Raw genomic sequence first — 24,483 nt, forward strand, 5'->3', positions numbered from 1 at the left:
GACTCCCCAGCAGCATCCTTGCCCCCTGCAAGCCATACCAAAGGCAGCAGCCAGAGTCATCCTCCAACCACTGAAATAATTACACATCTCCCCAGCTCTAGCCCAGCCTACTCAATCCATAGCAGCATCCTTGCCCCCTGTAAGCCATACCAAAGGCAGCAGCCAGAGTCGTCCTCCAACCACTGAAATATTCACACATCTCCCCAGCTCTCACCAAGCTACACTGACTCCCAAAAAGCATCCTTGCCCCCCTGCAAGCCATACCAAAGGCAGCAGCCAGACTCATCCTCCACCCACTGAAATGTTCACACATCTCCCCAGCTCTCGCCAAGCCACACTGACTCCCCAGCAGCATCTGTGCCCCCCTGCAAGCCATACCAAAGGCAGCAGCCAGACTCATCCTCCACCTACTGAAATATTCACACATCTCCCCAGCTCTTGCCAAGCGACACTGACTCCCCAGCAGCATCCTTGCCCCCTTCAAGCCTTACCAAAGGCAGCAGCCAGACTCATACTCCACCTACTGGAATATTCACACGTCTCCCCAGCTCTCACCCAGCCACACTGACTCCCCAGCAGCATCTGTGCCCCCCAGCAAGCCATACCAAAGGCAGCAGCCAGACTCATCCTCCACCCACTGAAATATTCACACATCTCCCCAGCTCTCGCCAAGTGACACTGATTCCCCAGCAGCATCTGTGCCCCCTGCAAACCATACCAAAGGCAGCAGCCAGAGTCATCCTCCAACCACTGAAAGATTCACACATCTCCCCAGCTCTCACCAAGCTACACTGACTCCCAAAAAGCATCCTTGCCCCGCTGCAAGCCATACCAAAGGCAGCAGCCAGAGTCATCCTCCAACCACTGAAATAATTACACATCTCCCCAGCTCTCGCCCAGCCTACTCAATCCATAGCAGTATCCTTGCCCTCTGCAAGCCATACCAAAGGCAGCAGCCAGACTCATCCTCCAACTACTGAAATATTCACACATCAACCCAGCTTTTACCAAGCGACACTGACTCCCCAGCAGCATCCATGCCCCTCTGCAAGCCATACCAAAGGCAGCAGCCAGACTCATCCTCGACCTCCTGAAATATTCACACGTCTCCCCAGCTCTCACCCAGCCACACTGACTCCCCAGCAGCATCCTTGCCCCCCTGCAAGCCATACCAAAGGCAGCAGCTACTCATCCTCCAACCACTGAAACATTTACACATAACCCCAGCTCTCACCTAGCCACACTGACTCCCCAGCAGCATCTGTGTCTCCTGCAAGCCATACCAAAGGCAGCAGCCAGACTCATCCTCCACACACTGAAATATTCACACATCAACCCAGCTCTCGCCCAGCCACACTGACTCCCCAGCAGCATCCCAGCCCCCCCTGCAAGCCATACCAAAGGCAGCAGCCAGACTCATCCTCCACACACTGAAATATTCACACATCAACCCAGCTCTCGCCCAGCCACACTGACTCCCCAGCAGCATCCCAGCCCCCCCCTGCAAGCCATACCAAAGGCAGCAGCCAGACTCATCCTCCAACTACTGGAATATTCACACATCTCCCCAGCTCTCGCCAAGCGACACTGACTCCCCAGCAGCATCTGTGCCCCCCTGCAAGCCATTCCAAATGCAGCAGCCAGACTCATACTCCACCTACTGAAATATTCACACATCTCCCCAGCTCTTGCCAAGCGACACTGACTCCCCAGCAGCATCCTTGCCCCCTTGCAAGCCATACCAAAGGCAGCAGCCAGACTCATCCTCCAACTACTGAAATATTCACACATCTCCCCAGCTCTCGCCAAGCGACACTTACTCCCCAGCAGCATCCTTGCCCCCCTGCAAGCCATACCAAAGGCAGCAGCCAGACTCATCCTTCAACTATTGAAATATTCACACATCAACCCAGCTTTTACCAAGCGACACTGACTCCCCAGCAGCATCCATGCCCCCCTGCAAGCCATACCAAAGGCAGCAGCCAGACTCATCCTCGACCTCCTGAAATATTCACACGTCTCCCCAGCTCTCACCCAGCCACACTGACTCCCCAGCAACATCTGTGCCCCCTGCAAGCCATTCCAAATGCAGCAGCCAGAATCATCCTCCAACTACTGAAATATTCACACATCAACCCAGCTCTCACCAAGCGACACTGACTCCCCAGCAGCATCCATGCCCCCCTGCAAGCCATACCAAAGGCAGCAGCCAGACTCATCCTCCAACTACTGAAATATTCACACGTCTCCCCAGCTCTCGCACAGCCCACTCAATCCATAGCAGCATCCTTGTCCACTGCAAGCCATACCAAAGGCAGCAGCCAGAATCATCCTCGACCTCCTGAAATATTCACACATAACCCCAGCTCTCGCACAGCCACACTGACTCCCCAGCAGCATCCCTGCCCCCCAGCAAGCCATACCAAAGGCAGCAGCCAGACTCATCCTCCACCCACTGAAATATTCACACATCTCCCCAGCTCTCGCCAAGCGACACTGACTCCCCAGCAGCATCCTTGCCCCCTGCAAGCCATACCAAAGGCAGCAGCCAGAGTCATCCTCCAACCACTGAAATAATTACACATCTCCCCAGCTCTCGCCCAGCCTACTCAATCCATAGCAGCATCCTTGCCCCCTGTAAGCCATACCAAAGGCAGCAGCCAGAGTCGTCCTCCAACCACTGAAATATTCACACATCTCCCCAGCTCTCACCAAGCTACACTGACTCCCAAAAAGCATCCTTGCCCCCCTGCAAGCCATACCAAAGGCAGCAGCCAGACTCATCCTCCACCCACTGAAATGTTCACACATCTCCCCAGCTCTCGCCAAGCCACACTGACTCCCCAGCAGCATCTGTGCCCCCCTGCAAGCCATACCAAAGGCAGCAGCCAGACTCTTCCTCCACCTACTGAAATATTCACACATCTCCCCAACACTCGCCAAGCGACACTGACTCCCCAGCAGCATCCATGCACCCCTGCAAGCCATACCAAAGGCAGCAGCCAGACTCATCCTCCACCCACTGAAATATTCACACGTCTCCCCAGCTCTCACCCAGCCACACTGACTCCCCAGCAGCATCCTTGTCCCCCTGCAAGCCATACCAAAGGCAGCAGCCAGACTCATCCTACACCTACTGAAATATTCACACATAACCCCAGCTCTCGCACAGCCACACTGACTCCCCAGCAGCATCCCTGCTCCCCAGCAAGCCATACCAAAGGCAGCAGCCAGACTCATCCTACACCTACTGAAATATTCACACATCAACCCAGCTCTCACCCAGCCACACTGACTCCCCAGCAACATTCGTGCCCCCTGCTAGCCATTACAAATGCAGCAGCCAGAATCATCCTCCACCCACTGAAATATTCACACATCTCCCCAGCTCTCGCCCAGCTACACTGACTCCCCAGCAGCATCCCTGCCCCCTGCAAGCCATACCAAAGGCAGCAGCCAGACTCATCCTCCACCTACTGAAATATTCACACATCAACCCAGATCTCGCCAAGCGACACTGACTCCCCAGCAGCATCCTTGCCCCCCTGCAAGCCATACCAAAGGCAGCAGCCAGACTCATCCTCCACCCACTGAAATATTCACACATCTCCCCAGCTCTCGCCAAGCGACACTGACTCCCCAGCAGCATCTGTGCCCCCCGCAAACCATACCAAAGGCAGCAGCCAGAGTCATCCTCCAACCACTGAAATAATTACACATCTCCCCAGCTCTTGCCCAGCCTACTCAATCCATAGCAGTATCCTTGCCCACTGCAAGCCATACCAAAGGCAGCAGCTACTCATCCTCCAACCACTGAAATATTTACACATAACCCCAGCTCTCACCCAGCCTACTCAATCCATAGCAGCATCCTTGCCCCCTGCAAGCCATACCAAAGGCAGCAGCCAGAGTCATCCTCCAACCACTGAAATATTCACACATCTCCCCAGCTCTCACCAAGCTACACTGACTCCCCAGCAGCATCTGTGCCCCCTGCAAGCCATACCAAAGGCAGCAGCCAGAATCATCCTCCATCTACTGAAATATTCACACATAACCCCAGCTCTCGCACAGCCACACTGACTCCCCAGCAGCATCTATGCCCCCTGCAAACCATACCAAAGGCAGCAGCCAGACTCATCCTCCAACCACTGAAATATTCACACATCTCCCCAGCTCTGACCAAGCTACACTGACTCCCAAAAAGCATCCTTGCCCCCCTGCAAGCCATACCAAAGGCAGCAGCCAGACTCATCCTCCACACACTGAAGTATTCACACATCAACCCAGCTCTCGCCAAGCGACACTGACTCCCCAGCAACATCTGTGCCCCCTGCAAGCCATTCCAAATGCAGCAGCCAGAATCATCCTCATCCACTGAAATATTCATACATCTCCCCAGTTCTCGCCCAGCCTACTCAATCCATAGCAGCATCCTTGCCCCCTGCAAGCCATACCAAAGGCAGCAGCCAGACTCATCCTCCAACCACTGTAATATTCACACATCTCCCCAGCTCTCGCACAGCCACACTGACTCCCCAGCAGCATCCCTGCTCCACAGCAAGCCATACCAAAGGCAGCAGCCAGACTCATCCTACACCTACTGAAATATTCACACATCAACCCAGCTCTCACCAAGCTACACTGACTCCCAAAAAGCATCCTTGCCCCCCTGCAAGCCATACCAAAGGCAGCAGCCAGAGTCATCCTCCAACCACTGAAATAGCTGTATTATTTGGGAGCATGTGTAAGATCCTTCAGGAGGGGGCACTCAGCTGTATTGTTAGGGAGCATGTGTAAGATCCTTCAGGAGGGGGGTCACTCGGCTGTATTGTTAGGGAGCATGTGTAAGATCCTTCAGGGGTGCACTCGGCTGTATTGTTAGGGAGCATGTGTAAGATTCCTCAGGAGGGGCACTCAGCTGTATTGTTAGGGAGCATGTGTAGGATCCTTCAGGAGGGGTGAACTCAGCTGTATTGTTAGGCAGCATGTGTAAGATCCTTCAGGGGTGCACTCAGCTGTATTGTTAGGGAGCATGTGTAAGATCCTTCAGGAGGGGGGTCACTCGGCTGTATTGTTAGGGAGCATGTGTAAGATCCTTCAGGAGGGGGGCACTCGGCTGTATTGTTAGGGAGCATGTGTAAGATTCCTCAGGAGGGGCACTCAGCTGTATTGTTAGGGAGCATGTGTAAGATCCTTCAGGAGGGGGGTCACTCGGCTGTATTGTTAGGGAGCATGTGTAAGATCCTTCAGGAGGGGGGCACTCAGCTGTATTGTTAGGGAGCATGTGTAGGATCCTTCAGGAGGGGGGACATAGCTGTATTGTTAGGCAGCATGTGTAAGATCCTTCAGGGGTGCACTCAGCTGTATTGTTAGGGAGCATGTGTAAGATCCTTCAGGAGGGGGCACTCGGCTGTATTGTTAGGGAGCATGTGTAAGATTCCTCAGGAGGGGCACTCAGCTGTATTGTTAGGGAGCATGTGTAAGATCCTTCAGGAGGGGGGGCTCAGTTGTATTGTTAGGGAGCATGTGTAAGATCCTTCAGGGGGGGGGGCACTCAGCTGTATTGTTAGGCAGTATGTGTAAGATCCTTCAGAGGGGCACTCAGCTGTATTGTTAGGGAGCATGTGTAAGATCCTTCAGGAGGGGGGACTCAGCTGTATTGTTAGGGAGCATGTGTAAGATCCTTCAGGAGGGGGGCACTCAGCTGCATTGTTAGGGAGCATGTGTAAGATCCTTCAGGAGGGGGACACTCAGCTGTATTGTTAGGGAGCATGTGTTACATCCTTCAGGAGGGGGCACTCAGCTGTATAGTTAGGGAGCATGTGTAAGATCCTTCAGGAGGGGGGACTCAGTTGTATTGTTAGGGAGCATGTGTAAGATCCTTCAGGAGGGGGGCACTCACCTGTATCGTTAGGGAGCATGTGTAAGATCCTTCAGGGGGGCACTCAGCTGTATTGTTTGGGAGCATGTGTAAGATCCTTCAGGGGGGCACTCAGCTGTATTGTTAGGGAGCATGTGTAAGATCCTTCAGGGGGGGCACTCAGCTGTATTGTTAGGGAGCATGTGTAAGATCCTTCAGGGGGCACTCAGCTGTATTGTTAGGGAGCATGTGTAAGATCCTTCAGGAGGGGGGCACTCAGCTGTATTGTTAGGGAGCATGTGTATGATCCTTCAGGAGGGGGGACTCAGCTGTATTGTTAGGGAGCATGTGTAAGATCCTTCAGGAGGGGGGTCACTCGGCTGTATTGTTAGGGAGCATGAGTAAGATCCTTCAGGGGGGGCACTCAGCTGTATTGTTAGGGAGCATGTGTAAGATCCTTCAGGGGGGCACTCAGCTGTATTGTTAGGGAGCATTTGTAAGATCCTTCAGAAGGGGGGGTCACTCGGCTGTATTGTTAGGGAGAATGTGTAAGATCCTTCAGGGGGGCACTCAGCTGTATTGTTAGGGAGCATGTGTAAGATCCTTCAGGAGGGGGGTCACTCGGCTGTATTGTTAGGGAGCATGTGTAAGATCCTTCAGGAGGGGGGCACTCAGCTGTATTGTTAGGGAGCATGTGTAAGATCCTTCAGGAGGGGGGTCACTCGGCTGTATTGTTAGGGAGCATGTGTAAGATCCTTCAGGAGGGGGGCACTCAGCTGTATTGTTAGGGAGCATGTGTAAGATCCTTCAGGATGGGGCTCTCAGCTGTATTGTTAGGGAGCATGTATAAGATCCTTCAGGAGAGGGGGCTCTCAGCTGTATTGTTAGGGAGCATGTGTAAGCTCCTTCAGGAGGGGGCTCTCAGCTGTATTGTTAGGGAGCATGTGTAAGATCCTTCAGGAGAGGGGGGCACTCAGCTGTATTGTTAGGGAGCATTTGTAAGATCCTTCAGGAGGGGGGCACTCAGCTGTATTGTTAGGGAGCATGTGTAAGATCCATCAGGAGGGGGCACTCAGCTGTATTGTTAGGGAACATGTGTAAGATCCATCAGGAGGGGGCACTCAGCTGTATTGTTAGGGAGCATGTGTAAGATCCTTCAGGAGGGGGCTCTCAGCTGTATTGTTAGGGAGCATGTGTAAGATCCTTCAGGAGGGGGCACTCAGCTGTATTGTTAGGGAACATGTGTAAGATCCATCAGGAGGGGGCACTCAGCTGTATTGTTAGGGAGCATGTGTAAGATCCTTCAGGAGGGGGCTCTCAGCTGTATTGTTAGGGAGCATGTGTAAGATCCTTCAGGAGAGGGGGGCACTCAGCTGTATTGTTAGGGAGCATGTGTAAGATCCTTCAGGAGGGGGGCACTCAGCTGTATTGTTAGGGAGCATGTGTAAGATCCTTCAGGAGGGGGGTACATGTCATGATCTCTGCTTCCAAAAGGTCAGGGTTTTCCCAACTCCCTTGGAAGCAGATCCATAACCCAGGTTCCGAGTGCCAACCAGTCCCAATTGGGACCTTTTGGACCCAGTCCTGGCGCCAGTGGCACCAGGCTCATAAATATGCCCAGTCCCAGCGCTGGAAGCGCCGGGCTCATAATGCTTGGGTGGACTTACCTGCAGCAGACCATGCTGCTTACTTGCCTGCCAGTTGAGCCTCTGATCCTCTTCTGTTTGGAACTACTTTTCCTGTTGGGTGGGGCAGGAGCCACTCCCTAGATTCAGAACACTGGAACTCTTCTGGAAAGCAGGAACTCTTTTCTTACCTAGGCGTGGCTGTGGAAGGAGACCTCTAAGCACTACAGGAGGCTATTTAAACCACACCCGATGGATGAATCTTGCTTTGCGTTATTCTGCATCCTCAGCAGCAGAACGCTCATCGTGTCTTCTGCATCTGATCCTGGGCCTAAGGAAAAGGCTTACCATCCTGAATCCAGTCTTCAGCAACACCTATAAAGACAAGAAAGAACAGGTTAGCATTACGGTCTTCAGTGACAGCTCTTCACTTACCTGCTCCATCTGCTGTCACCAACGCCTCGCGCTGCATTCCGGCATCTGAAAGACAAAGGCTTACCTACTCTTCGTGCGCTCCGGAGGTCTTCACACTGCATTCCGGCATCTGAAAGACAAAAGCTTACCAACTCTTCGCACGCTCCGGAGGCCTTCGGCGCTGCATCCCGCATCTGAAAGACAAAACAAGGTGCGTTTAAAGACATTGGGGAACTTTAATACTCACGTGCCATTACTCCTTTCCACATCTAACCCAGTGGGTATTCCGGCACCCTGCAGCCGCTCCGAACTTGTACCTGCAAAATAAAAAGACAGTTAGAGCGCATCGTGAAGCAGGCAACAAGCGCTTACTTACGTGCTTCCAGGCGCTTCTATTCATCACACGGCTCCATCTTCAACTCACTTCAGCCCGTCATCCGCCATCGCCGGAACCCTGCAAAACAAGAGACATCATTACTAAAGACTTTAAAGACATTAGAATTACTCAAAACTTACAGTTCGTGCAGTAAACGACGGACAGCAGTCCTCTTAAGTCAAGAGGCCTGCTCCCCTTATCCAGTGAAGAAACTGGTTACAGCACCCTGCCTCGAGGCAGGTGGAGAGCACGGCGTTCGCTTACCTAAGGTGAGAGCGTTAACCTTTGGGGTTCTACAGGAGAAGAGAAAGGGAAGAAGAGAGAGACATTCAATAACCCAGTTCATTAATCCCATATTTTCTATCTGCAGACATCTTACACTTCGAGCCAGGCACACAGTGCACAGAGGTCCAGCCCAAAGAGCCAGCCGTGTGTTACACATCACCTTTGAAGATACGGTATACACCCAGTCAAGACCGGCGCCTCTACGGGAATCAGGTGAGCGTTACAGAACGCAAAGCCTACCACAAAACTCCCGTCCAGGCGCTATGGAAACCTCGGATACCGACCAGCTAGCCCAGTTACTTGGGGAACTAAGGGCAGAAGTGCATGCAGCCCATCAGGAAACTAACGCTCTAAGAAGGGAACTGATTATTTCCAAGGAGCGAACAGATTATCTCGCTAGACAATTGCTACAGTCACAAGCCGGACAGACCCCGTTACCCGCATCTGGGGGAAATCTTCCTTCTACATCCTCTATGAATCCAGTGCAGATCAACCTACCTGGGAATGTACCTCTGGCTCCGCCCGAACGATTTTCTGGTGACCCAAAGAGGTTTGCAGTATTTATCAATCAGTGCCGGTTGCATTTCTTATGCCGGCCAGCAGCCTTTCCAACTGATCAAGCTAAAGTAGCTTTCGTGCTTTCGTACCTTAGTGGCAATGCGGCAGACTGGTCGATCCCTCTAGTAAATCAAGATGATCCGGTCCTCCATGATTTTCAAGCTTTTCAGCTCAGTATGGAAAAACTGTTCGCAAGACATTCACAGGGGCAGGCCTTGGACAATGAGCTTCTTTCGTTGCGACAAGGTAATCAAGACCTTTTGGCTTATATTGCGTCTTTCAACAGACTGATAGTGGAAACTCAATGGCCTGAGGACAAAAGGATTATGCTGTTTTATAGAGGTCTACGTGGAGAGCTCAAAGATGTGTTAGCCCAAGTAGTGAATCCCCCACAAGATTGTTCGGACTATATAGACTTAGTCGTTCAAATAGGTCACAGACTGCAGAACAGGAAGGCCGATCGTTCCAAGTTTGATGCTCGAGTATTTTCCAAACCGCCAACTCCTTCCAAAGGAGTAGACTCCGGGGAACCCATGCAAATAGGGGGTCTGAAAGGTCCTCTAACACAAAAGGAGCGGGAAAGGAGAAAACAGTTGCAATTATGCCTCTATTGCGGAAACTCAGGGCACTTTCTTCGAGACTGTCCGGTGAAACCTGCCAAGAAGGCAGTTGGAGCTGCAGTTACCAAAGTTACAAACTCTGAGCAGGGAAACGACCTCGCCCGACAAGAATAGAGGTCCTCTTGCCGAGCGTGAAAACCAGTTCCGTGACCTCGCATTTAGTGATACCTATGGTCCTCATTAGCCCTGATAATCCGGATCGATTACATGCAATTGAAGCTTACGTCGACAGCGGTGCCATCGGCAATTATGTGGATCATGAAATGGTTTTGAGGATGAATCTAACTCTTTGTCCCAAGGCTGTAAAGGACGTCATTACTACGGTGGATGGTACGGAGATAGCCTCCGGGCCAGTAACGCATACCACTCAAGAAGTGACGCTAGTAAGTCAAGATGGACACCATGAGAAGATCGTGTTCGATGTGATCAAGGCCCCTCAGTTTCAGATTATTCTAGGAATACCTTGGTTAGAGAAACACAATCCTCTGATCGATTGGCGAGCAAGAACGGTCCAGTTTCCAGAATGTGTCTCTACTTGTCACCCTCCACCTGGTGTTGCACTAGCAGCAATTTCTTCAGAGACTCCCCAGTTACCTCCCGAATACCTAGAATACCAAGATGTTTTCCGGAAGGATCAGGCTAACTCTCTACCTCCTGATAGGTCTTATGACTGCCAGATAGACCTGATACCTGGATCTACTCCTCCTTGTAGTAGAATTTATGCCCTCACCGAGCCTGAGAACCTTCACCTTCGACAATACCTGGATCAATACCTGGCAAATGGGTTTATTCGTCCTTCCAAGTCCCCTGCTTCTTCAGCTTTGTTCTTCGTTCCAAAAAAGGAAGGAGACCTTAGAACTTGTATAGATTATCGCTCCCTGAACCCGATCACCGTTAAGAATAGATATCCGTTACCTTTGATCCCTGAACTCCTGGACCAAGTCAGAAAAGCATGCATATATACAAAGCTGGATCTTAGAGGAGCTTACCACTTGGTACGAGTAAAAGAGGGCGATGAATGGAAGACGGACTTCCGCACCAAGTATGGGCTATTTGAATATCAGGTCATGCCCTTCGGACTTTGCAATGCCCCGGCCGCCTTTCAATATTTTATGAACGATGTCCTCAGAGAGCTCATAGATGTGTGTGTTGTTGTTTACATTGACGACATCCTCGTTTATTCTTCATCGGAATCTGAACATCGGAAACACGTGAAAATGGTCCTCGAAAGATTGCGTCAACACAAACCTTTCGCTAAGTTGGAAAAATGTGTTTTCAACGTGACTGAAGTTGAATTCTTGGGATTCATATTATCACCTGGCGGAGTGCGTATGGATTCAAAGAAGGTCGATGCAGTGCTCAAATGGCCATCACCATCCTCCGTAAAAGGTGTGCAAAGCATGTTAGGCTTCGCTAACTTTTACCGCAGGTTTATCCCCGAATTCTCTCGAATAGTCCAGCCCATCACTGCCTTGTTAAAGAAAAACAAACGTTTTGAATGGTCTACCGAGGCGGAACAAGCTTTCCAGGATTTGAAGACTAAATTTATCTCTGCACCAATCTTAAAACACCCTCGCCCCGAACTCCCCTACATCGTGGAAACTGATGCTTCAAGCCTTGCCATGGGGGCAGTTCTATCACAAAAGGACCCGGTAACCAATCAGTTGCATCCCGTGGCATTTTGGTCCGGCAAATTCTCGCCTCCTGAAATCAATTACACGATTACTGACAAGGAACTTCTGGCTATCAAGTCTGCCTTTAAGGCTTGGCGGCATTATCTGTTGGGGGCCCGACACACCGTTACTGTGATTACGGATCACCGAAACCTGCAATATTTGAAAACCGCAAAAGCCCAATCCTCTAGACAACTCCGTTGGGCATTATTCTTTGCCGAGTTTGACTTCATAATTACCTATCGACCTGGTACAAAAAACGGTAAAGCTGATGCCCTTTCTCGGATGGGAGTGGAAGAACACTTGATCAACCCTAAACCTGTACCAATCATTCCCGAACAAAGAATTCTGGGTGTAATCGCCACAGAATCCATAGAGGAAGTTAAGGATAAAGCCAGGCAACTTGTAACTCCAGCAGACATACAGAATTGGCATCTGCAGGGAAAGGACTTTGCAGTAAAGGACAACTTATTGTATTTCCAAGAACGATTATACCTACCCAGCACAGATTTACAGAAAAAAGTAATCTCTTGTTATCACGATTCTTTAATGGAAGGACATCCCGGTATGGCCAAGACCTCAGAAAAGATCAAGCGCTACTTCTGGTGGCCGTCTTGGAAAAAAGATATCAGAGACTTTATAATGTCCTGTGGAGTATGCGCCCAAAACAAGAGTCAAAAGGAAAGACCAGCAGGCCTCTTACGCCCTATTGACATCCCACCTCGCCCTTGGCATACGCTTTCTATGGACTTCATCACCGATCTACCTCCATGCTCCGGATACAATACGATTCTAGTAATCGTGGACTTATTCTCCAAGATGGCGCATTTCATTCCGCTCAAAGGCTTGCCAACAGCAGCAACTCTGGCACGAGAATTTCTCGAAAACATCGTCCGACTGCACGGTTTTCCTTCGGTTCTAATTTCGGATCGAGGTAGTCAATTTATTTCTCATTTTTGGCGAAGTTGCTGTCGGTCGGCTCAAATTGATGTGAGACTATCGACCAGTCACCACCCTCAGACCGACGGACAAACCGAGAGGACCAATCAAACTCTGGAACAGTATTTACGCTGCATGCTGCAACAAACTGAAAAAACTTGGAAAGACATCCTTTGGATAGCCGAATATGCCTACAATAACTCTGTCCATTCGGGAACTGGGAAAACCCTGTTTTTTCTTTTGTACGGCAGTCACCCTCGAACCTCGGAGTTGGATCCCCTCCAAGATCTTGAAACACCAGCAATAAAACTACCTGCATTCTACAAACACCCAAGCATTTAAGGAAGCTGTTTCTCACGTTCAAAGGGCTAAAGAACAATACAAGAAAGGAGGAGATCGACATTGGAAGGAAGCCCCTCAATATCAAGTAGGGGATCAAGTCTGGTTATCCACCAAATATCTACCTCTAAAAGGGCCACGCACATTCAACCCAAGATACCTTGGTCCCTATTCCATCACTACCATAGTAAACCCAGTAGCGGTCAAGTTGGACTTGCCCCCGCACAAGAAGATACATCCGGTCTTCCACGTCTCTCTATTAAAACCCGTGCAACCTCAAACCCGACTAACCAAATCTCCAAAACCTATCCTAGTTGATGGAGAACTCGAATTTGAAGTCAAAAGCATTCTGGACTCCAAGATCTCCAAATCTAAACTATTTTACCTAATTGACTGGAATGGCTACGGCCCCCAAGAGAGATCCTGGGAACCTGCTGAATATGTCCACTCTCCTCGCCTAATCAAAAGATTTCACCGAACATTTCCTGACAAGCCAAAACCCCCGGAGAAGCCTGGTTTGGGAGGGGCCTTGAGGGGGGGTACTGTCATGATCTCTGCTTCCAAAAGGTCAGGGTTTTCCCAACTCCCTTGGAAGCAGATCCATAACCCAGGTTCCGAGTGCCAACCGGTCTCAATTGGGACCTTTTGGACCCAGTCCTGGCGCCAGAGGCACCAGGCTCATAAATATGCCCAGTCCCAGCGCTGGAAGCGCCGGGCTCATAATGCTTGGGTGGACTTACCTGCAGCAGACCATGCTGCTTACTTGCCTGCCAGTTGAGCCTCTGATCCTCTTCTGTTTGGAACTACTTTTCCTGTTGAGTGGGGCAGGAGCCACTCCCTAGATTCAGAACACTGGAACTCTTCTGGAAAGCAGGAACTCTTTTCTTACCTAGGCGTGGCTGTGGAAGGAGACATCTAAGCACTACAGGAGGCTATTTAAACCACACCCGATGGATGAATCTTGCTTTGCGTTATTCTGCATCCTCAGCAGCAGAACGCTCATCGTGTCTTCTGCATCTGATCCTGGGCCTAAGGGAAAAGGCTTACCATCCTGAATCCAGTCTTCAGCAACACCTATAAAGACAAGAAAGAACAGGTTAGCATTACGGTCTTCAGTGACAGCTCTTCACTTACCTGGTCCATCGGCTGTCACCAACGCCTCGCGCTGCATTCCGGCATCTGAAAGACAAAGGCTTACCTACTCTTCGTGCGCTCCGGAGGTCTTCACACTGCATTCCGGCATCTGAAAGACAAAAGCTTACCAACTCTTTGCACGCTCCGGAGGCCTTCGGCGCTGCATCCCGCATCTGAAAGACAAAACAAGGTGCGTTTAAAGACATTGGGGAACTTTAATACTCACGTGCCATTACTCCTTTCCACATCTAACCCAGTGGGTATTCCGGCACCCTGCAGCCGCTCCGAACTTGTACCTGCAAAATAAAAAGACAGTTAGAGCGCATCGTGAAGCAGGCAACAAGCGCTTACTTACGTGCTTCCAGGCGCTTCTATTCATCACACGGCTCCATCTTCAACTCACTTCAGCCCGTCATCCGCCATCGCCGGAACCCTGCAAAACAAGAGACATCATTACTAAAGACTTTAAAGACATTAGAATTACTCGAAACTTACCGTTCGTGCAGTAAACGACGGACAGCAGTCCTCTTAAGTCAAGAGGCCTGCTCCCCTTATCCAGTGAAGAAACTGGTTACAGCACCCTGCCTCGAGGCAGATGGAGAGCACGGCGTTCACTTACCTAAGGTGAGAGCGTTAACCTTTGGGGTTCTACAGGAGAAGAGAAAGGGAAGAAGAGAGAGACATTCAATAACCCAGTTCATTAATCCCATATTTTCTATCTGCAGACATCTTACCCTTCGAGCCAGGCACACAGTGCACAGAGGTCCAGCCCAAAGAGCCAGCCGTGTGTTACACATCACCTTTGAAGATACGGTATACGCCCAGTCAAGACCGGCGCCTCTACGGGAATCAGGTGAGCGTTACAGTACACAGCTGTATTGTTAGGGGGCATGTGTAAGATCCTTCAGGAGGGGGGCACTCAGCTGTATTGTTAGGGGGCATGTGTAAGATCCTTCAGGAGGGGGGACTCAGCTGTATTGTTAGGGAGCATGTGTAAGATCCTTCAGGGGAGCACTCAGCTGTATTGTTAGGGAGCATGTGTAAGATCCTTCAGGGGGACACTCAGCTGTATTGTTAGGGAGCATGTGTAAGATCCTTCAGGAGGGGGGACTCAGCTGTATTGTTAGGGAGCATGTGTAAGATCCTTCAGGGGGGCTCTCAGCTGTATTGTTAGGGGGCATGTGTAAGATCCTTCAGGAGGGGGGACTCAGCTGTATTGTTAGGGAGCATGTGTAAGATCCTTCAGGAGGGGGGCACTCAGCTGTATTGTTAGGCAGCATGTGTAAGATCCTTCAGGGGGGCACTCAGCTGTATTGTTAGGGAGCATGTGTAAGATCCTTCAGGAGGGGGGACTCAGCTGTATTGTTAGGGAGCATGTGTAAGATCCTTCAGGGGGGCTCTCAGCTGTATTGTTAGGGAGCATGTGTAAAATCCTTCAGGAGGGGGGCTCTCAGCTGTATTGTTAGGGAGCATGTGTAAGATCCTTCAGGAGGGGGGCTCTCAGCTGTATTGTTAGGGAGCATTTGTAAAATCCTTCAGGAGGGGGGACTCAGCTGTATTGTTAGGGAGCATGTGTAAGATCCTTCAGGAGGGGGTTCTCAGCTGTATTGTTAGGGAGCATGTGTAAGATCCTTCAGGAGGGGGGCACTCAGCTGCATTGTTAGGGAGCATGTGTAAGATCCTTCATGGGGGGGCACTCAGCTGTATTGTTAGGCAGCATGTGTAAGATCCTTCAGGGGGCACTCAGCTGTATTGTTAGGGAGCATGTGTAAGATCCTTCAGGAGAGGGGGGCACTCAGCTGTATTGTTAGGCAGCATGTGTAAGATCCTTCAGGAGGGGGGCACTCAGCTGCATTGTTATGGAGCATGTGTAAGATCCTTCAGGAGTGGGGCACTCAGCTGCATTGTTAGGGTGCATGTGTAAGATCCTTCATGGGGGGGCACTCAGCTGTATTGTTAGGCAGAATGTGTAAGATCCTTCGGGGGGCACTCAGCTGTATTGTTAGGGAGCATGTGTAAGATCCTTCAGGAGGGGGGCACTCAGCTGTATTGTTAGGGAGCATGTGTAAGTTCCTTCAGGAGGGGTCACTCGGCTGTATTGTTAGGGAGCATGTGTAAGATCCTTCAGGAGGGGGGTCACTCAGCTGTGTTGTTAGGGAGCATGTGTAAGATCCTTCAGGAGAGGGGGGCACTCAGCTGTATTTTTAGGGAGCATGTGTAAGATCCTTCAGGAGGGGGCACTCAGCTGTATTGTTAGGGAGCTCTCGCCCAAGCCACACTGACTCCCCAGCAGCATCCGTGCCCCCTGCAAGCCATACCAAAGGCAGCAGCCAGACTCATCCTACACCTACTGAAATATTCACACATCAACCCAGCTCTCGCCCAGCCACACTGACTCCCCAGCAGCATCCATGCCCCCCTGCAAGCCATACCAAAGGCAGCAGCCAGACTCATCCGCCACACACTGAAATATTCACACATCTCCCCAGCTCTCGCCAAGCGACACTGACTCCCAAGCAGCATCCCTGCCCCCCTGCAAGCCATACCAAAGGCAGCAGCCAGAGTCATCCTCCAACCACTGAAATAAGTACACATCTCCCCAGCTCTCGCCCAGCCTACTCAATCCATAGCAGTATCCTTGCCCCCTGCAAGCCATACCAAAGGCAGCAGCTACTCATCCTCCAACCACTGAAATATTTACACATAACCCCAGCTCTCACCCTGCAAGCCATACCAAAGGCAGCAGCCAGACTCATCCTCCAACTACTGAAATATTCACACATCAACCCAGCTCTCACCAAGCAACACTGACTCCCCAGCAGCATCCATGCCCCCCTGCAAGCCATACCAAAGGCAGCAGCCAGACTCATCCTCGACCTCCTGAAATATTCACACGTCTCCCCAGCTCTCGCCCAGCCCACTCAATCCATAGCAGCATCCTTGCACCCTGCAAGCCATACCAAAGGCAGCAGCCAGACTCATCCTCGACCTCCTGAAATATTCACACATCTCCCCAGCTCTCGCCAAGCCACACTGACTCCCCAGCAGCATCCGTGCCCCCTGCACGCCATACCAAAGGCAGCAGCCAGACTCATCCTCCACCTACTATAATATTCACACGTCTCCCTAGCTCACGCCACGCCACACTTACTCCCAGCTGCATCCCTGCCCCCTGCAAGCCATACCAAAGGCAGCAGCCAGACTCATCCTCGACCTCCTGAAATATTCACACGTCTCCCCAGCTCTCGCCCAGCCCACTCAATCCATAGCAGCATCCTTGCACCCTGCAAGCCATACCAAAGGCAGCAGCCAGACTCATCCTCCAACTACTGAAATATTCACACATCAACCCAGCTCTCACCAAGCAACACTGACTCCCCAGCAGCATCCATGCCCCCCTGCAAGCCATACCAAAGGCAGCAGCCAGACTCATCCTCGACCTCCTGAAATATTCACACGTCTCCCCAGCTCTCGCCCAGCCCACTCAATCCATAGCAGCATCCTTGCACCCTGCAAGCCATACCAAAGGCAGCAGCCAGACTCATCCTCGACCTCCTGAAATATTCACACGTCTCCCCAGCTCTCACCCAGCCACACTGACTCCCCAGCACCATCCTTGCCCCCTGCAAGCCATACCAAAGGCAGCAGCTACTCATCCTCCAACCACTGAAACATTTACACATAACCCCAGCTCTCACCTAGCCACACTGACTCCCCAGCAGCATCTGTGCCCCCTGCAAGCCATACCAAAGGCAGCAGCCAGAATCGTCCTCCATCTACTGAAATATTCACTCATAACCCCAGCTCTCGCCAAGCTACACTGACTCACCAGCAGCATCCTTGCCCCCTGCAAGCCATACCAAAGGCAGCAGCTACTCATCCTCCAACCACTGAAACATTTACACATAACCCCAGCTCTCACCTAGCCACACTGACTCCCCAGCAGCATCTGTGCCCCCTGCAAGCCATTCCAAATGCAGCAGCCAGAATCCTCCTCCACCCACTGAAATATTCATACATCTCCCCAGTTCTCGCCCAGCCTACTCAATCCATAGCAGCATCCTTGCCCCCTGCAAGCTATACCAAAGGCAGCAGCCAGACTCATCCTCCATCTACTGAAATATTCACACATCTCCCCAGCTCTCGCACAGCTACACACACTCCCCAGCAGCATCCCTGCTCCCCAGCAAGCCATACCAAAGGCAGCAGCCAGACTCATCCTCTACCCACTGAAATATTCACACATCTCCCCAGCTCTCGCCAAGCGACACTGACTCCCCAGCAGCATCCATGCCCCCCCTGCAAGCCATACCAAAGGCAGCAGCCAGACTCATCCTACACCTACTGAAACATTTACACATAACCCCAGCTCTCACCTAGCCACACTGACTCCCCAGCAGCATCTGTGCCCCCTGCAAGCCATTCCAAATGCAGCAGCCAGAATCATCCTCCACCCACTGAAATATTCATACATCTCCCCAGTTCTCGCCCAGCCTACTCAATCCATAGCAGCATCCTTGCCCCCTGCAAGCCATACCAAAGACAGCAGCCAGACTCATCCTCAAACCACTGACATATTCACACATCTCCCCAGCTCTCGCACAGCTACACTCACTCCCGAGCAGCATCCCTGCTCCCCAACAAGCCATACCAAAGGCAGCAGCCAGACTCATCCTCCACCCACTGAAATATTCACACATCTCCCCAGCTCTCGCCAAGCGACACTGACTCCCCAGCAGCATCCATGCCCCCTGCAAGCCATTCCAAATGCAGCAGCCAGAATCATCCTCCACCCACTGAAATATATACACATCTCCCCAGCTCTCGCCCAGCCTACTCAATCCATAGCAGCATCCTTGCCCCCTGGAAGCCATACCAAAGGCAGCAGCTACTCATCCTCAAACCACTGAAATATTCACACATCAACCCAGCTCTCGCCCAGCCACACTGACTCCCCAGCAGCATCCATATCCCCCTGCAAGCCATACCAAAGGCAGCAGCCAGACTCATCCTACACCTACTGAAATATTCACACATCTCCCCAGCTCTCGCCAAGCGACACTGACTCCCCATCAGCATCCCTGCCCCCCTGTAAGCCATACCAAAGGCAGCAGCCAGACTCATACTCCACCTATTGAAATATTCACACATCTCCCCAGCTCTCACCCAGTCACACTGACTCTCCAGCAGCATCTGTTCCCCCTGCGAGCCATACCAAAGGCAGCAGCCAGACTCATCCTCCACCTACTGAAATATTCACACATCAACCCAGATCTCACCCAGCCACACTGACTCCCCAGCAACAACCGTGCCCCCTTCAAGCCATTCCAAATGCAGCAGCCAGAATCATCCTCCACCCACTGAAATATTTATACATCTCCCCAGCTCTCATCCAGCCTACTCAATCCATAGCAGCATCCTTGCCCCCTGCAAACCATACCAAAGGCAGCAGCAAGACTCATCCTCCACCTACTGAAATATGCACACGTCTCCCCAGCTCTCACCAAGCTCCTCTGACTCCCAAAAAGCATCCTTGCCCCCCTGCAAGCCATACCAAATTCAGCAGCCAGATTCCTCCTCCACCCACGGAAATATTCACACATCCCCCCAGCTCTCACCAAGCTACACTGACTCTCAAAAAGCATCCTTGCCCCCCTGCAAGCCATACCAAAGGCAGCAGCCAGACTCATCCTCCACACACTGAAATATTCACACATCTCCCCAGCTCTCGCCAAGCGACCCTGACTCCACAGCAGCACCCTTGCTCCCCTGCAAGCCATACCAAAGGCAGCAGCCAGACTCATCCTCCACCTACTGAAATATGCACACGTCTCCCCAGCTCTCACCTAGCCACACTGACTCCCCAGCAGCACCCTTGCTCCCCTGCAAGCCATACCAAAGGCAGCAGCCAGAGTCATCCTCCAACCACTGAAATATTCACACATCTACCCAGCTCTCGCCAAGCCACACTGACTCCCCAGCAGCATCCTTGCCCCCCTGCAGGCCATACCAAAGGCAGCAGCCAGACTCATCCTCCACACACTGAAATATTCACACATCAACCCAGCTCTCGCCCAGCCACACTGACTCCCCAGCAGCATCCATGCCCCCCCTGCAAGCCATACCAAAGGCAGCAGCCAGACTCATCCTCGACCTCCTGAAATATTCACACGTCTCCCCAGCTCTCGCCAAGCGACACTGACTCCCCAGCAGCATCCCTGCCCCCCTGCAAGCCATACCAAAGGCAGCAGCCAGACTCATCCTCCACCTACTGAAATATTCACACATCTCCCCAGCTCTCGCCAAGCCACACTGACTCCCCAGCAGCATCTGTCCCCCCTGCAAGCCATAACAAAGGCAGCAGCCAGACTCATCCTCCACCCACTGAAATATTTATACATCTCCCCAGCTCTCGCCCAGCCTACTCAATCCATAGCAGCATCCTTGCCCCCTGCAAGCCATACCAAAGGCAGCAGCTACTCATCCTCCAACCACTGAAATATTTACACATAACCCCAGCTCTCACCAAGCCACACAGACTCCCCAGCAACATCCTTGACCCCCTGCAAGCCATACCAAAGGCAGCAGCCAGAATCATCCTCCACCCACTGAAATATTCATACATCTCCCCAGTTCTCGCCAAGCGACACTGACTCCCCAGCAGCATCCCTGCTCCCCAGCAAGCCATACCAAAGGCAGCAGTCAGACTCATCCTCCACCCACTGAAATATTCACACATCTCCCCATCTCTCGCCAAGCGACACTAACTCCCCAGCAGCATCCATGCCCCCTGCAAGCCATACCAAAGGCAGCAGCCAGACTCATCCTACACCTACTGAAATATACACACATCAACCCAGCTCTCACCAAGCTACACTGACTCCCAAAAAGCATCCTTGTCCCCCTGCAAGCCATACCAAAGGCAGCAGCCAGACTCATCCTACACCTACTGAAATATACACACATCAACCCAGCTCTCACCAAGCTACACTGACTCCCAAAAAGCATCCTTGTCCCCCTGCAAGCCATACCAAAGGCAGCAGCCAGACTCATCCTCCACACACTGAAATATTCACACATCTCCCCAGCTCTCGCCAAGCAACACTGACTCCCCAGCAGCATCCTTGCCCCCCTGCAAGCCATACCAAAGGCAGCAGCCAGACTCATCCTCCACCTACTGAAATATTCACACATCTCCCCAGCTCTCGCCAAGCGACACTGACTCCCCAGCAGCATCCGTGCGCCCCTGCAAGCCATACCAAAGGCAGCAGCCAGACTCATACTCCACCTACTGGAATATTCACACATCAACCCAGCTCTCGCACAGCGACACTGACTCCCCAGCAGCATCCGTGCCCCCCTGCAAGCCATACCAAAGGCAGCAGCCAGACTCGTCCTCCAACCACTGAAATATTCACACATCAACCCAGCTCTCACCAAGCTACACTGACTCCCAGAAAGCATCCTTGCCCCCGTGCAAGCCATACCAAAGGCAGCAGCCAGACTCATCCTCCCTCTACTGAAATATTCACATGTCTCCCCAGTTCTCGCCAAGCCACACTGACTCCCCAGCAGCATCCGTTCCCCCTGCAAGCCATACCAAAGGCAGCAGCCAGACTCATCCTCCACCTACTGAAATATTCACACATCTCCCCAGCTCTCGCACAGCCACACTGACTACCCAGCAGCATCCATGCCCCCTGCAAGCCATACCAAAGGCAGCAGCCAGACTCACTATCCCCAACACCTTGGATGATTGTGAATACCTATCTATAAAACTACAGAGTGATCACAATTCCACTATTCATGTTTTAATTTTATATCGTCCACCTTCTGTCGCACCTAATTTTGAAGAACAGCTAATAGCTTTGGTCTCTGATGAAGGCAAACCTTCCTGCCTGGATACTGTTCTGGGAGATTTTAACTTATGGGGGTTTAATGAAAGGATAACCTTTACACTCTTCATTCCAGTCCATGGGCTCTAATGATATCCGAGCCCGCACACACAGCTGGCCATATACGAGACTGGGTACCAACCCTATGCTTGGAAACATCTACTCCTAATATTTCTTCATGCCCATAGACCGACCATTATCTAATAGCTTTGGACTAAGTACTTCCTGCCCCATACCAAAAGATCAATATGAATCTAGACACAACATAAAAACCAGAAACTTACGTAATATCTCACTTGAGGCCTTCAAACGGGCTGTTAGCCCCATGACTACAAACCTATCTATAACTAATGATGTACATATTCTTACTTACAAGTTCCTGCACATTACTTCAGTCTGAACTAAAATATTACAAACTGAAGCACGTAATAAATATTGGTTTTCTTCGGATATTCTTAATCGTAGGATCTGGAGGAAAAACCCTAGCGCCCTTACACTCGCCACATACAAAGCTGCAGTGCCTTGAACTATAAACACACTATGCTGTCTGCAAAAAAGGACCTTTTTAACATCAGAATCTCCAAGCAAATTCAGACAAAGAGCTCTTTTTAATCCTCAAAGAACTAGAGGGAACAACAACCCCTTTTGCCCCGAGGCAACCTAGCAACACCTGGTGTAAACAAAATCCAAGATGGCTTTATTGAAAAAGCCAAACCCATTCGGGACACCATCAAGGCACAGTTTCGAGATCTCGTTCTTCATGATGTGTCTATTAAGGATCCCATTCTAATCTCTGTTGCCATTCCATCATTCTCTCTTGGTCCTGGAGATCCTCTCCTTGACATTATCTCAGGTTTGAAACCCACTGTTTGCCCTGGTGACGTTTGTCCAGGTCCTGTTGTCAAGGACTTCATCCAAATGTCTTGCTCCTCTAGTTATTGAACTCGTTAACTCCTCCGGTTCATGTGCGGCGGTACCTGAATGTCTTAAGGAGGTCTGGATTACTCCCGTTCTCCATAAAATAACACTTTATCCTGAGATAGTTGGGAATTAATGCCCAATTACTACTGTTCCCTTTTTTGTTGAAAGTTATTGATGATCGTAATGAACTAGGTGTTCACCAGTCAGGGTTTCGTGCCATGCATGTGACGGAGACTGCCATGTTAAATTTGAGAGAGAATCTTGTTGAGATCACTGAAAGGGGTAAAGTTGCTCTGTTTATGCTGCCCGACCTCTCAGCAGCTTTTGACTTTCTAGATCATTCCAAGCTGCTGGAGAGGCTGAGCAGTCTTAGGGATTGCTCCGGGCAGACTATAGATTGAATGTCATTCTTTCTCAGTTCAAGATCAGCCAGGGTTGCTATTGGTGGCTTCCAATCACAGCCAGAGATCCTAGCATATGGCGTCCCACAAGGTGCATGCCTTTCGCCTACCTTATTTGATATCTATGTACGTCCCTTATTTGATATGCTTGATGGTATAGATGCAAAATATACAAATTATGCTGACAAAACTCAGCTTGTGTTTGAGCTTTCTGGAAACTATGATCTCGATCCTGAAAATGTGATCCAAACATGGATGGTCATGAACTCACTTGCTTTGAACAATGATAAAACCGAGCTCATGCTTGTCGGCCCAACTAATCAGCTCAAAAGAATTACATAAACATGTCCTATAGATCAAGGCCTCCTTTTCCTATGTAAATAAACTTTAGCGCCAAATCAAACCCCATCTCACAACCACCAACCTTGCATCAGTTTCCTCAGCATTGGTTAATTTCCGTCTTGATTATTGCAACAGTTTGATGATTGGCACCACTGAAAACAACCTTAGAACATTGCAGGTGATTCAGAATGGGGCCATTTTTGGAAAGAACAACAGAGATCACACAACTAAAGCCAGGAGGTCTCTGCACTTGCTGCCAGTACGTCATTGCATCGCACACAAGATTCCTACACATACCCATTGCATTTCTGGACAAGTCTCCAATTTGATCAGGACGGAGGCCAACAGGGTCCCATCAATACCCTCAATAAGGGCAACCTGCACTTTTTGCTGGGTTAGGATCCTGTTTTTTCTTGTATAACTTGCTGACATTTTCGATCATTTACCACAAGGTGTCTGGCTCAGACAGGAACATACTTATCCATATACTCTTCTCATAGTTCCTGCCTGAATAAGATCACGTCGGTGTTCGACATCCCCTGTGCTTCCAGAGTTACCAAGTCTTGAGCTACTCCAGAAGCGTAACAAGAATCTGAATATGTTGTGTGGTTTGCAGAAGCATGGAGACTACTGAAGGGGGCACAACCGCCTCAAGGAGAGATCCCAACACAATATCCTCCCTCTGTTCTAATGCCAATGCCAATGTCATAGTTGCCACTGATTTGCATGACCTCTGACTAACCCTATGATGTAGAACACTATTGGTGGATGCTATGGTTCCGAGACAAAACCTTTCTGCTCATGAAATTATAGTGTGAAGACTTTCTTATAATCAGGACACTTTCTGTTCTTTATGGCTTCTTATTATGGCTAACTGCAAAGTATCTGCTTCTCTACTGTTCCCTATTCATTGTTCCCCTACACGGGCTATCACTATCTTCACCGTTCATCTTTGCTTTGCATCTTGGAATGGCTAACCTAGTCTCTCCTTCTCTGCTGGACACTACAGGAAGCCAAAGATCCTCCTCCGGTATCGACAAAGAGGATCTCAGCAAATTGGCCATGGCCAGCATCCTTTTTTCAGTACACTGCATTCAA

General features: G+C 50.7%; 1 pseudogene; it reads left to right on the plus strand.

Annotated features, from left to right (window-relative positions):
* The window catches only part of LOC138551881 (zinc finger protein 850-like), a 145,485-nt pseudogene that overhangs the window by 113,930 nt on the left and 7,072 nt on the right, over window positions 1-24,483 (plus strand).

This window comes from Ambystoma mexicanum, chromosome 1q (assembly GCF_040938575.1).
Source record: "Ambystoma mexicanum isolate Mex_15411 chromosome 1q, UKY_AmexF1_1, whole genome shotgun sequence".
Classification (NCBI taxonomy): Eukaryota; Metazoa; Chordata; class Amphibia; order Caudata; family Ambystomatidae; genus Ambystoma; species Ambystoma mexicanum.